Below are 16039 nucleotides of genomic sequence, written 5' to 3' on the forward strand. Positions count from 1 at the left end.
AAAATTATCTATGCTTACATGTATATATGAAAGGCGACCAAACTCAGAAATATGGGTTCCATCCATCTGCCACGATGTATTAGGTTGCATTCTTCTGGGATTAATTTCAGATGGAATACATTTTATAAGTGAAGGCTGACAAATACGACAATTAGCAATAATTTGTTTGGCTTGAGAATAGGGAATCTTACATTTAATATGGAAATATCCTGTATTGGCATGATTATGACTGTTTTCTTCTGGGGTAGCAAATGCCACTAATTGATCTACCATATGATTGCCATGTGTTAAAGATGCTGGCAATCTTGAATGTGATCTAATATGTGTAAAAAATATTCTGGAGTTTCAGAATAACAATAGTCCTTTAATATGTGAGAATAACATTTAATATAGGCTTAGATGTAGAAACAACAGCAGTTGCAATATTCTGTACTACTCCTACAACATAAGCTGGCTCGGCTATAATATTTTTACATCATGAGTAAAATCCGGCAATACATTAATTACTGCTAATACTTCATTTTGTTGTACTGCCCCAAAAGAAGATTCTTGTCCCCAAAATTTATCTTTGGTCCAATAAGCCATCTGTCTTAGATCTTTGGTCTTGGAGCCATCTGTAAACACAGTAACGGCAGATGGTAATGGATCAACAGAAATTAGTGTATGTATCACATTTTTTTTTTGTTTTCTTAAGCAATCCCAGAATTTACTATGGGGAAAATGAAATTCAGTATTTCTAGTGTAAGAAATCATGGCTAATTGAAAAACTTCAGACGTCTGCATTAAATATTCCACTTAATTTTTGCTTAATGAGAAAACAAAATCAGCACAATCATATCCCCACAGTGTAACAGGTCTTTGTATGCCTTGCTGAATAATTAAAGAAATTTGTTCCTCATATGTTGTTAATGTTTTGTTAAAGTTAAATTTAATATATATCCATTCTAAAGGCAACTCATCTTGAGCTAAAGTGCCTATAGGATATTCAAGAGTATTTCAATGTATAATTTAATAACTCTATCTGGATCAATACGTGCCAAAAATGCATCTTTCCATTTTCAGAGAAGATATACTTACATGCCTTCATATAAGCATTAATATCCCCAGTCTCCTTTATAGGTAATTATGCTCTCCTATACTCTTCATTAGCATTTTCAAAAGCAAGCATTTGCAGCAGTTGTCCTCCAGCTTCCTCTCCTACCACTGTTCTTTCCAATGTTAATTTTAATATACATAAAAACTTAATATATGGTTCATAGAAAGTTACTGCCTTTTTCAACCAACCACTATCATCCTTTATAATAAGTTGGTTGGGCCACACCTTGAACCGATGATAGACATTGTCCCAGGATAGACATTCTTTATCAGCAGGTCTCAGGGTAGAACTGGATATGTGACCCTGTGCTATAGCACTGTCCAGAGTGGTAAATGCAGCTTCTGAAGAGGAATGCAGGCCTGGCCTCTAGACCTCCACCTTCCAGGCCTGTCTGGAGAGCCTGATGCCCTGGCAAAAGAAACTCCTTCTCTCCAGAGGAGCACTGCAGTCAAATGACATCTCAGTGATGAAAACTATCAGTCCCCAAAGGCATGCCACTGAGCAGAGATAGCCTCAGTCATGCACCTCTGCCCATCCCCAGTCCCTCGTTTCAATAACTCAACCCTTTCATGAACTAGATGGCAATACTTGAGGCAGGATGATCAGTAGTTTACTGGCCAATCTGGGCTCTATGAGATGCTCTCCCTGAAATCAGAGCCAGCAGGAAATTCAGTATGAAAGCTCTTTGTAGACAAGCTCAACAACCCGGTTCAGAGCCTGGGACCCCATGCGGTAGGATAAAGTGACTCCCATGCTTTCTGCTCTACCTTCAACACTCATGCTTTGGAATGCACACCCCTACAATGAGATCAATACACATGGAATAAAAATTAAACATAAAAATTAATGAAGACAATGCAGACAATGTTTTAAAGGATCCTGGGAGTCCTCACTCTGCACTTCCCTTTCCTTTGCCTTGGGAACATCACCTGCACCAGAGGCTGAGACTTCCTGCAAGAGAGAGAGGAGAGATGCACTGTTCATTCCGCTGGAGCTGTGCAAAGACCAGAGCCACCTGTCTTTTCCTGATAGTGGGAGCTGGGCCCAAGTGTGGGCTGCTCCTACTAGAGGAACCACAAGAAGAGGACCACCTTCCTCAAACCTTCCTGGAAGTCAGAGTACGGGCTATGGACTTCCCTCAATCCTCAGAGGACTCTCTTTCAGCGATGGCTCAGAGCCTCTTAGGACAGAGAGGGACCAGAGCTTCTCCCCAAAGCAAGATCCCTGTCTTATCTGACAGGTATGTGGGCTTAGGGATGGGACAGAGGATGTGACAAGGTTACATGTAGCACAGGGGCTAGGTTAATAAAGAAGTCAAAGAGGAAAGAAACCTGGAAGATTCCTCATCTGTTCTTTTTTGCTCTATTCGTAGGGATGAGGTGGCAGTGTGGGGTAGAGGACTAGGACACAGCACAGCCTTCTCTGCTCATGGTTAGCTTTCTAGGCTGCCTGGTCACTGTGACCAGCATCTTTTCAACTGTGCCACTCTACTACCAAGGCTGACACAACTGGTGGACCATGTAGCAATAGGACTGTACTTACTTAGCGACATTTGGAATCACACAATGATCATGTGTCACAGATGGGTTTCTTTTTTTAGAAAAGGATTAAAACAAAAACTATTTATTTTGTCCATATGAGTGAGTACACTGTCCCTGTTTTCAGACACAACAGTAGAGGGTAGTAGATGAGATTAGAAATGGTTATAAGACACAGTGTGGTTGCTGGGGATTGAACTCAGATCCTCTGGAAGAGCAGTCAGTGGTCTTAACCACTGAGCCATCCCTCCAGCCCCAGTATATTGTATTTTCAATATTGTTTGTTTTATTTCTTTTCTCACCTATGTCTGTATGGTGTTTCTGTGAGTACAGGTACTGATGTGCCTGTGTAAAGGTCAGGGACAACCTGAGCACAGGTCCTCACCTTCTACCTCTCGTCCATGGCTGTGTATGCTAGGCTAGCCCTTCCCCTAATCCTAGAGACTGTCCACTTTAGGCTCCTATCTCCCTGTGGGAAGGGCTGGATGACAGACTCTACTGCATCCAGGTTCATGTGGCTTCTAGGGACCTAAACTGTTGTTGGGTTTGTTCAGATGAAAATAAACACCATTTCACAGCCCTGGCTGGGCAAGGCAGCGCACGGGTCTTTGCTGCTCTTGCAGAAGACTTGAGTTCAGTCTCCAGCACCGGGTCAGGTGGCTCACAACCACCTGAGACTCCAGGTCCAGGGACTTCCAAGCTCTTCTGGATAAACCTACATGGCAAAAGCAGGGCTGGGAGCTGGAGGCTTCTGGTGTTGGCTTCTCCCTGCAGTAGGGGGCAAATCATGGGCATGTGAGGTAACATGGAACCCTGTAATTCTATAAAGTGCAGAAGCTCCTGATGTCCCTCATGGTGCCCCAGAGCCTGCTCACCACACATGGAGGCTTCAGTAACATGGCCTTGTCCTGACCTGTGTGCACTCTGCATCCTCACTCTCTACCCCCTGCTTTTCGGCGTTGGAAGTCTCAGGTGTAGGAGGCGCCTACCATAGGCCTCTTCTGTCAGCATTTCAGCATTTTACATTTTATGTAGTTTGTGGTGTTCCTGTGCCATGATATGCACATGGAGAGCAGAGGACACAATGTGGACTCAGTTCTCTGCTTTCATCCATGATCAAACTGAGGCCATGAGGCTGGGTGGCAGAGCCTTTACCTGCTGATCTGTACCCACTTGACCTTCACCAGGCATCCTTTGCTGTACACAGATATATCAGCCTGTGACCCTCATCCTCCAGACTCTTATGAAGCAAACCCCATAGGTGTGGAGCTCTCATGTTAGCCAGGGCTAAAGGGGAAGGCAGCAAGCCCTTCAGGAACTCTAGAAAGATGTCTATACTGGGACTAAACTCGTGCTGCCATGTAGGGCTACATTTTTCCTTTAAAACAGAAGGATGTGTGGTGGTGGTGGCACAGGCCTTTGATCCTAACACTTGGGAGGCAGAGGCAGACAGATCTCTGTGAATTCTAGGCCAGCTCCCTCTACAGAGCTAGTTCCAGGTCAGCTACACAAAAAACCCCTGTTTCCAAGAGTAAAACAAAGAAAGAGAAAGAAGGAAAGAAAGAAAGAAAGAAAGAAAGAAAGAAAGAAAGAAAGAAAAAAAGAAAGAGAGAAAGAAAGAAAGAATGAAATTATATTTTGTATACAATGAGATGCCTGCCTGTCTATGCCTGAACCATCATGGTAACTATGACTCTTGTCACATCTTCATTAATTCAAATACTGAAGGCTAAATGGGTAAATCTTAATGACAATACAATGAGGGGGTGTGCTGAAGAGAATGTTGGTTTAGTGGCTAAGAGCAGAAGACCAGGGTTCAGTTCCCAGTGCCCACATGGTGGCTCCTATTAGGCTGTAATTGCAGTTCTAGGGAATCAGTCTGGACTTCACGGGCACCACACATACCACATTGTGCACAAGCATTTATTAGGTGAAACACTCAGGCCCATAAAAGTAAGTAAATAAAATATATGCTTAACAGACACTGTGATTCAGGAAGTTCTTAGTGACTTTGGTTATCATTTCTCTCTCCTGGAGACCTGTCTTCCTCATGGCTCAGCCTCCCTGGCTTCTAGGACATTCCCTAGCTCTGTGGAGCATGAAGTACTCAAAACCATAAGCCAAGCATTGCAAAGCCATCTGCACCTTCACTGCTACACCTTCTCCATGGCTGTGTCTAAAGGGAGAGACTTGGAATCCCACAGATGCAAGGCCAAACCTGTTGGGCTATGTGAGCCCAGCCACCCAATAGTCAGATCTATTCCTGCCCTTGGCTATGGCATGAGGCTCTTAAGACAAATTAATCTGAAGGATCTCAACAGCTATGCTGTTAGACCTCTCATTGCTCTGCCCGACCTCCAAGCTCCATTTTACTGGCTCAAATTCACACCCGAACTCCTCTCCTGCCTCAGCCACCATCAGCTCTTCTACTCCTCTCCACCTGTGCTCTGAATAATCCACACTAAGGTGGACGTTAACCTCTTGTGGACCTCCAGACGTATGCTTGTGATTAATCTTCATTGGCTGTTTTGTATGGGTAGGCGGGTTCTTCTAGTCTCATGCAGAACACTGCTCACACATTTTGGATCTTACAACACCCTCTTGATTGAGAATCCTGACTAATGACTGACTGAGCCTTCCATGCCTGAAGTCACCCTCTGTCTCCCAGTCCAAGATGAGAATCCCCACCCTAACCCCATGGTGTCCAGTTTCATCTCAGAAGCTAGACTCTGCACTGCCCTTTACCTTTTGGTTCTCTGCCTCTAATTCTGTTAAATAGTTCCTCTCTTCTTTAAAACAAATTCATTTTGTTGTTTATTTTTTGAGACAGGGTTTCTCTGTTTGGCCCTGGCTATTCTGACAGGCTCTCTGTAGATCAGACTTGTCAGGAAGCCAGATATCTGCCTGCCTCGGCCTCTTAAGCACTGGGATTACTGGATTGTGCCAGCATGTTTAATTAAAAATTAATTAGTGGCAGTGCATGTTGGCACATGCCTTTAATTCCATCCCTTGGGAGGTAGAGGCATTGTGAGTTCCAGGACAGCCAGGGCTATAAATTAACACCTTGTCTCAAAGAAAACAAGCCAAAAATGAAACAAAAATGTTGCAATATGGTCTTAGGTATGTAACTGAGTCTGTTCTTGAACTCTGAATCCTCCCACTTTCACTCAGGTGCTAATCAGCAGGCTTCTGTCTTGACTTTCACTGAGCACTCAGGGCTGCCAGGACTGTTACCTCTCCCAGTGTAACTCCTGACTCTCTCATCAGCATCATCACAAAACTCCTGCTAAGAATTAAGGAAACCCAAATTCTAAGGAACAGTCGGAGCTCCAGTATTTCCAAAGCTCACTCTAATACAGATGGATCCTATGCTACAGTAAAATGGTCACAGCTGGAGGTCTTAATTCCAGGACTTGGGACAGAGGGGTCGGAGGATCCTGAATTCAAGGTTATTTTTATGTTACATTGTTGCTCAAAGCGAGTTGGGCTGCTACAAGATACCCTGTCTCAAAACTATACCAAACACACCTAAAATGAAACAGAGGAGTTTTAGTGGGTACAGATGGGAAAGCTCAGCACTTTATGGCTAAGCCACCTGCTGCCAGCACCAAAGTCCATGCACAGCCCCAATTCTGAGCTGTGTCTGGGACCCCACTTAGGAGCACGCACCAAAGTAGCTCAGATTCAGGGCTTTTGGTCTAAGAGGAATTCAGGCAGTCACTCTTTGGATGCCAGTTCTCCAGCTCAACTGCCTGTCAGCCCAGGATCTGGTCTTAGTCATGGCTTGGCATCCCTAAATTCCTCCCAGCTGTGCTCTGAACTCACCCTGTGCCCCGTTCTGATGAATCTGCCATTCTCCATGGGAGTAGCCTCAAGAAGTCCCTCACATCTGAAGCACCACTCTGAGTGCAGTAAATACTGCAGGGGAGGGGCGTGGCCAGCAGAGCACCCACCCCTTTCAGCTGTAGAACATTTAGCTCTAGAGTGAGCACTGCTGTGCATTGCGGAACTTAAGCAGTATCCCAGGCTTGGCCTGGGAAGAGCCGTTGACACCCACACTTTCTGGGGTGACATTGTCTCCTGAGGATAGAGTCAGGTCAGGAGCAGCAACTGATGTTCACGAGAGACAAACTTTCTTCACCACCTGCCCATGCTGGCCCTAGGATCTGGGCTTTTTGGGTGACATGATGCTGACCCCCCAGGTAGATGGGTTTTCAGGGGTCAGGTGGTTATTTTCACTAAAGGTATCCACAAGGATAAGTCATACTGTACTAATTCCCATATTAGATCCCTTCTCACGGGTCACAGAGGTCGTGCTGGGTCCTAAATGTGGACCCAGGTTCCTGCGCACTTTTGAGGAGACTGGTCAGGGCGCAGGCTTCAGGACATTTTGTTTGAATTATTTTGGGGGATTTTATTTTTACTGTTGGGGACAAACCTAGGGCTGCCATGTGCTGGGAAAAGGCTTTGCCACAGCTGTAGATCATCCCTAATTATAAACTCCTAAATTCTCCCAATCCTGGAACTTTCTAGGTCCCTCACATGATGCAACCTTTGGGGGATTCCTCACATAGAATCATGGGGTGGATTGCATCCCAAAGAGAGACAGTGGGAAATGTTCCCCAGTGTCTGCCTGTGGCTGTGGTAATGAGAGTGCTGACCAGTGGATGGCAGGGCCCAGGTGAAACCGTTTTGTTTTCTACTTGAGTGGAATCTTCACCATGCTTTTTTTTTTTTTTTCTTGAAACACAGGTTGCCCTGGAACTTACAGTCTTCCATCACCCTGACTCAGTTTCCAATGACCGGGATCACTGGCTTAAATTACTATGCCCATCTTTCTTTTTTTGTATTTATAAATCTTCTAAAAGCCAGAAGGATCTAGAATTTAAAATTTTGCGTCCAAAGCATTTCCAACAGGGGATTCTTGACCTAGGAGTATCCAGACCAGTTTTTTTTTTTTTTTGGTTCTTTTTTTTTTTTTTTTTTTCGGAGCTGGGGACCAAACCCAGGGCCTTGCGCTTCCTAGGCAAGTGCTCTACCACTGAGCCAAATCCCCAACCTCCCCAACCCCTCCAGACCAGTTTTTATTGTGTGGGTACTTCATTCCCATAACAGCTTATGTTTGACAAAGAGTTCCAAGGTGTGATGTCACTGGGCATCAGGCAGTGTCCCAAATAGCAGCACTGACTCAGGTTGTAATTTAGGCTGGAGAAATTTACTAGGACCCTGGTAATCCTAGCACCCTGGGGCCTCACATGTCCTTAGTCTGATCTAGTGATGAATCAACTGCTCTTGAGGGTGGATTGGAATTCTAGTCACTGTGAGGCAGGAGCATTAGGACCCTACGGCCACTCTGGGCTCCATAGGAAGACCCTGTTTCAATAGTAAAAGGAATCACCTTCGAGTTCTTACTGTCTTCCCTGAGGCCTTCCTGCTGGAGTTAGAATAGCTGTCTCACCAAGTTGAAGTAGAGGGCAGAGTGTTGGTGCCTTCTATAATGAGGACTAGTGACAGATAGTCTATGGAAATTCTAGAAAGATCTACAAGTATTTATGTCATGTGCATGGGAATTGCTGGCTTCCCTGTGTCCTTTGCCTTTTTATTTGCAGTCCATGGGGCACCTGGGAATGTCCCAAATCCAGGCTGCAGACAGGGCTTGTCCCATGATTCTCACTTGCACCCAGTGCCTGCCTGATTGTCATAAGTCTGACAGAGCCACTGTATGCTCTCCTGACACCTGCAGAGAGCAGTATATCGGACCCTACCATCCCCACACTGCCCATCAGTGTCTACAATGTCCCTATATGGCACTGAGATGGTCTAAGCTGCTTCCCGCCTATATGCTGCATCAGAATCTGACCATTCCTAATTTCCTCCTCTCACACCCACACTAGAAGCCCTGTACCCACACTAGCCCCAGCTGGCCTGTTGCCTACTGACATCTCATGGACTCTGCCCCAGTCCCCTGCCCTGCCCTGCCCTGCGCCGCCCTGCCCTGCCCCAATGCCCTGCCCTGCCCCAATGCCCTGCCCTGCCACAATGCCCTGCCCTACCCTGCCCTGCCTCAATACCCTGCCCAGCCCTGCCCTGCCCCAATCCCGTGCCCTGCCCTGCCCTGCCCTGCCCTCACTCAGCTGACAATGTGGACATCTCAAGAGAGTCACTGGACAATGGCTGACACACTTGTCTGAAGACTGGAAATGTTTCTCTATCTTGGAGAGGAAAGAAGGACCCTCCAACTACACTGTCCTCTAAGGAAGTTTATTCAGGTGACGGATGACAGGGACTGTTTTGTCTCACGTCACACATGTCAGTAGAAAATATCCTAGGTATTGGATGGTGCTGTCAGCATTAACAGAACAAAGCCCATAGTGTTGGGAAGATTAATAAATTATGAGTAGGATTAGAAAACCCCAAGCCTCTTCCAGGTCCTAAGAGGGCAAAAAATACCACCAAACACAGCATTAATGTGATAGGTTGGTTAAATCTAGTTACTAGATTCTAGTGTGATAACTATGACCCTTTGTGTGTCATGCTCAGCTTATAATGACTAGAGGACCTAAGCCTGAGAGTCACCAATGCCTCTCCCTTGCTTCTCCAGCTGCTGAGCATTGAAAAGCCCTAATGAGACAGCATCTGTTTGCAGACATACTGGATTATTCTTCTTCACTTAATCTCTCCCAGTCACCTCCACTCTCAGTAAGTCAGTTTAATTCCATAAATTGGAAATGAGTCACGTGGAACATATACTTTCTCAATAAAATCACAGATTTCAAGGTAAAAGGTGAAACATGAACTATCCCACCTAACTTCTGGGCTTGCACAGACCTGCTCTGGAAAAGAAACATGTGGTCACAGCTGCAGTCTGGATTCAATATGGATGCTCTTGAGGTCCTCCCTAAGCTGCATAGATTGAGATAATTATCTTGCTTTCTATCAAAAGAATTCATTATGCCAAGTTGGCCTGTAGAAGGAGGCTAGTCTCTTCTGTATTTTATCAGATGTGCTTAATGTATATAATCATCGACAGTAAGTGAAAGATCTGTTTGGAATTGAAACTGAGTGGTGCTGGAGGATGATCCTGAATGCACAATGAGCAGTGGAGGCACCAGAGCCCGGTGTGGATGCCTAGCAGGCTACCACATTGAGCAGGCACCGCTCAACCACCTGTACATACACATCTCCTGAGATCTCTCTCCTTAATTGAAGGTGATCATGTCCATCTAGTATAGCACATGCCCTGGAAGGACAAAAGCTTACCTACAGGAGCTGTGGTGATGACTCACAGGTTAGAGCATCTGCTTCTCTCTCAGAAGAACCACATGGTCCCTAACAATCATCTACAATGGGGAATGCTATTCCCTCTTTTGATCATGAGGGAAATGCACTCAGGAGTGGCCCAGATACATTTGAAAAAAAAAAAGATCCATTGAGTTAAATGATAAAAATAAATATAATCAGCAACAATAAAAAACACAGCATATGAATGATCAAGTGAAACAGCACCTATAAAAACCTATTTCCCAAAATGACGTTGATGGTCATTATTTTTCTGGTTTAATACTAATGCTGTATTGTAAGAAAAACTGAGGCACATGGTTCTCCATTAGGATTATTCTATATTCCTTTGTGAAAGTTGTCATTTTTTCTGCAGCTCTACAGGCATGAGTGTGTGTTACTCAATATCTGGTGCACACAGTCAATAAGGAATGTGTGTTGTAGACTGATATAGACTAGGATGAGCAGAATACATGACAGCATGGATACAGTATGTCAGTGATTACATCATAAAGTGTGTGTCCATAAAAAAAGTCATACACAAAAGACACCATCACCCTGTGTACCCCTTGGTGGCTTTGAATTCACTGGACCATGCAAAGATCCATATCCAGCTGTCAGTTCTAAGTCTACAGGAGGGGAAAGGACCCTTGAATAAGATGGTCTTAAGAGTCAAGAGTTACAAATCAATTTTTATTCATAAGGAATACAATTTACAAAAAAACAGGCATAAAATGAACAACTAAAATTGTATAAAAAATGAAAAACAGTAACAAGAATATATAACTGTGAAATAACAAAAAGAAAACTTCAATGAAAATCGTAACCAAAAACATTTCTTAACAGCATTTTCTTAATGAACATTTAGAAACACAGTTGTAGTGCTGTTTCTCCTCTAGGACGTGAGATGTCAAGGCAGTCCCCTCAGTAGTCTCTCAAATGGTGTTGTCCGTATGAGAAAGGAGAAAGACCTCAATGAGACAGGCTGGCATACGGATACATAAATTTAGGGTCTCTATACATTGAGGAAATTATCTGAGAAGAAGAATATTCACCCACAAAAAGTCTTTGACTGTGAGGATTGTCGTCACAGGGAACTCCTGAGAGAGAAACTCATTCCTCAGGGGGCTGTCTTCCTGGGATCCGTCCTATGCCATGTCTCCTGCAGTTTCTGAGACCTGGGAGGAGAAGGCAGCTATTAAGACACTGATTTGGTGGGGACATGCATACCAGCTGTCAAGTTGCTGCCTTCTGTCCCCTCAGCTGCATTGGACAGACAGCACTGATCTTTTCACTGAAATCATTGCTGCTTTCTATGCAGGATGGGGAACATCACCAGCAACACTCACAGTACTGTGGGAGAACAAGCTGCTCCTCAGACTCTACCAGTGCAAACCAAGAATGGGGAAATGGGGAGAGACCTGATTGGGGTGCAGGAAGAAAGGAGAAGGCCACATGATACCCAGATCAAAGCCAATGACCAGGACTCATTTGCCATTTGCACTTGGTTCTTATCCCTACAAGGTGCTTCCAACCATCACATGACCCCTGTATGACCTTTGTCACACAACCAAGAACTCGTTCAAAACTCTTCATAGCATCCAATCTGTGATAGGGAGATGCAGTCATGTGATATGTTATTCCTCTGTCACCATTTCTGGACTGCAGTTTCAAAAAGGGCAGAGAAGTATAATTGCCCATAATTCAGTTTCTGAAGAGTGGTTAACATCCCAGAATACTTGTGCATAGACAGAGCAATGAATAACTCTATCACATGAGGTGGGTGACTGACTGGGTGTGGGGAGATTAGAAAGGTGATAGGGGAAGCAAAGACGTATCCAATAGGCAAATGGTATCAGACATTGTTAATCTGACTCAGCTGCTTGTTCCTACCACATTTTGCTGGGTCTGGAGGTTGCTGGTCTTCTCCTGTTCGTCTTCATCCTTCGGGTTCAACTCAAACAAATATCGCTGTAACTCCTTGCTCTCCTGCTTCAATGTGACCAACTTCTTCTTCATACATGCCTGGTCCATCAGGAGCCGGCTGTGCAGGTTGCTGGAAACACACTCTGCATAGTAAGATCCTGAAGCCTCTTCCTCCCATTCCAACTGCCAAATCCCACAAACTCCACCAGGACCCAGATAAACATAAAGGCTTCATAGAATACATCTCCATACATGTAAGGCTGCTCCACAAACAGCAAACGGCCAATCCAGGGAAGAATAAATTGTTTCTGTGACCCAAGCACGAATAAGAGTCCATGTCTGTCCAAAAGAACAAGGGATCTACAACTACCCATGAGAGCCCAATGCATCGGGGCAACATCAATTAGTAGGCGGCAAATAACCTCAAGAGGACAGTAGAACCAAGGGAGGTCATGCTAACCATGTGGTCCACACATTGAGCTTTGTTAAACCTGCCCCAATGCCCTGCCCTGCCCTGCCCTGCCCTGACCTGCCCTGCCCCAATGCCCTGCCCTGCCCTCACTCAGCTGACATTGTGGACATCTCAAGACAGTCACTGGACAATGGCTGACACACTTGTCTGAAGACTGGAAATGTTTCTCGATCTTGGAGAGGAAAGAAGGACCCTCCAACTACACTGTCCGCTAAGGAAGTTTATTCAGGTGAGGGATGACAGGGACTGTTTTGTCTCACGTCACACATGTCAGTAGAAAATATCCTAGGTATTGGATGCCGCTGTTAGCATTAACAGAACACAGCCCATAGTGTTGGGAAGGATAATAAATTATGAGTAGGATTAGAAAACCCCAAGCCTCTTCCAGGTCCTAAGAGGGCAAAAAATACCACCAAACACAGCATTAATGTGATAGGTTGGTTAATCTAGTTACTAGATTCTAGTGTGATAACTATGACCCTTTGTGTGTCATGCTCAGCTTATAATGACTAGAGGACCTAAGCCTGAGAGTCACCAATGCCTCTCCCTTGCTTCTCCAGCTGCTGAGCATTGAAAAGCCCTAATGAGACAGCATCTGTTTGCAGACATACTGGATTATTCTTCTTCACTTAATCTCTCCCAGTCACCTCCACTCTCAGTAAGTCAGTTTAATTCCATAAATTGGAAATGAGTCACGTGGAACATATACTTTCTCAATAAAATCACAGATTTCAAGGTAAAAGGTGAAACATGAACTATCCCACCTAACTTCTGGGCTTGCACAGACCTGCTCTGGAAAAGAAACATGTGGTCACAGCTGCAGTCTGGATTCAATATGGATGCTCTTGAGGTCCTCCCTAAGCTGCATAGATTGAGATAATTATCTTGCTTTCTATCAAAAGAATTCATTATGCCAAGTTGGCCTGTAGAAGGAGGCTAGTCTCTTCTGTATTTTATCAGATGTGCTTAATGTATATAATCATCGACAGTAAGTGAAAGATCTGTTTGGAATTGAAACTGAGTGGTGCTGGAGGATGATCCTGAATGCACAATGAGCAGTGGAGGCACCAGAGCCCGGTGTGGATGCCTAGCAGGCTACCACATTGAGCAGGCACCGCTCAACCACCTGTACATACACATCTCCTGAGATCTCTCTCCTTAATTGAAGGTGATCATGTCCATCTAGTATAGCACATGCCCTGGAAGGACAAAAGCTTACCTACAGGAGCTGTGGTGATGACTCACAGGTTAGAGCATCTGCTTCTCTCTCAGAAGAACCACATGGTCCCTAACAATCATCTACAATGGGGAATGCTATTCCCTCTTTTGATCATGAGGGAAATGCACTCAGGAGTGGCCCAGATACATTTGAAAAAAAAAAAGATCCATTGAGTTAAATGATAAAAATAAATATAATCAGCAACAATAAAAAACACAGCATATGAATGATCAAGTGAAACAGCACCTATAAAAACCTATTTCCCAAAATGACGTTGATGGTCATTATCTTTCTGGTTTAATACTAATGCTGTATTGTAAGAAAAACTGAGGCACATGGTTCTCCATTAGGATTATTCTATATTCCTTTGTGAAAGTTGTCATTTTTTCTGCAGCTCTACAGGCATGAGTGTGTGTTACTCAATATCTGGTGCACACAGTCAATAAGGAATGTGTGTTGTAGACTGATATAGACTAGGATGAGCAGAATACATGACAGCATGGATACAGTATGTCAGTGATTACATCATAAAGTGTGTGTCCATAAAAAAAGTCATACACAAAAGACACCATCACCCTGTGTACCCCTTGGTGGCTTTGAATTCACTGGACCATGCAAAGATCCATATCCAGCTGTCAGTTCTAAGTCTACAGGAGGGGAAAGGACCCTTGAATAAGATGGTCTTAAGAGTCAAGAGTTACAAATCAATTTTTATTCATAAGGAATACAATTTACAAAAAAACAGGCATAAAATGAACAACTAAAATTGTATAAAAAATGAAAAACAGTAACAAGAATATATAACTGTGAAATAACAAAAAGAAAACTTCAATGAAAATCGTAACCAAAAACATTTCTTAACAGCATTTTCTTAATGAACATTTAGAAACACAGTTGTAGTGCTGTTTCTCCTCTAGGACGTGAGATGTCAAGGCAGTCCCCTCAGTAGTCTCTCAAATGGTGTTGTCCGTATGAGAAAGGAGAAAGACCTCAATGAGACAGGCTGGCATACGGATACATAAATTTAGGGTCTCTATACATTGAGGAAATTATCTGAGAAGAAGAATATTCACCCACAAAAAGTCTTTGACTGTGAGGATTGTCGTCACAGGGAACTCCTGAGAGAGAAACTCATTCCTCAGGGGGCTGTCTTCCTGGGATCCGTCCTATGCCATGTCTCCTGCAGTTTCTGAGACCTGGGAGGAGAAGGCAGCTATTAAGACACTGATTTGGTGGGGACATGCATACCAGCTGTCAAGTTGCTGCCTTCTGTCCCCTCAGCTGCATTGGACAGACAGCACTGATCTTTTCACTGAAATCATTGCTGCTTTCTATGCAGGATGGGGAACATCACCAGCAACACTCACAGTACTGTGGGAGAACAAGCTGCTCCTCAGACTCTACCAGTGCAAACCAAGAATGGGGAAATGGGGAGAGACCTGATTGGGGTGCAGGAAGAAAGGAGAAGGCCACATGATACCCAGATCAAAGCCAATGACCAGGACTCATTTGCCATTTGCACTTGGTTCTTATCCCTACAAGGTGCTTCCAACCATCACATGACCCCTGTATGACCTTTGTCACACAACCAAGAACTCGTTCAAAACTCTTCATAGCATCCAATCTGTGATAGGGAGATGCAGTCATGTGATATGTTATTCCTCTGTCACCATTTCTGGACTGCAGTTTCAAAAAGGGCAGAGAAGTATAATTGCCCATAATTCAGTTTCTGAAGAGTGGTTAACATCCCAGAATACTTGTGCATAGACAGAGCAATGAATAACTCTATCACATGAGGTGGGTGACTGACTGGGTGTGGGGAGATTAGAAAGGTGATAGGGGAAGCAAAGACGTATCCAATAGGCAAATGGTATCAGACATTGTTAATCTGACTCAGCTGCTTGTTCCTACCACATTTTGCTGGGTCTGGAGGTTGCTGGTCTTCTCCTGTTCGTCTTCATCCTTCGGGTTCAACTCAAACAAATATCGCTGTAACTCCTTGCTCTCCTGCTTCAATGTGACCAACTTCTTCTTCATACATGCCTGGTCCATCAGGAGCCGGCTGTGCAGGTTGCTGGAAACACACTCTGCATAGTAAGATCCTGAAGCCTCTTCCTCCCATTCCAACTGCCAAATCCCACAAACTCCACCAGGACCCAGATAAACATAAAGGCTTCATAGAATACATCTCCATACATGTAAGGCTGCTCCACAAACAGCAAACGGCCAATCCAGGGAAGAATAAATTGTTTCTGTGACCCAAGCACGAATAAGAGTCCATGTCTGTCCAAAAGAACAAGGGATCTACAACTACCCATGAGAGCCCAATGCATCGGGGCAACATCAATTAGTAGGCGGCAAATAACCTCAAGAGGACAGTAGAACCAAGGGAGGTCATGCTAACCATGTGGTCCACACATTGAGCTTTGTTAAACCTGCCCCAATGCCCTGCCCTGCCCTGCCCTGCCCTGACCTGCCCTGCCCCAATGCCCTGCCCTGCCCTCACTCAG

Source organism: Rattus norvegicus, chromosome 19, assembly GCF_036323735.1.
Source record: "Rattus norvegicus strain BN/NHsdMcwi chromosome 19, GRCr8, whole genome shotgun sequence".
In the NCBI taxonomy this organism is placed as follows: domain Eukaryota; kingdom Metazoa; phylum Chordata; class Mammalia; order Rodentia; family Muridae; genus Rattus; species Rattus norvegicus.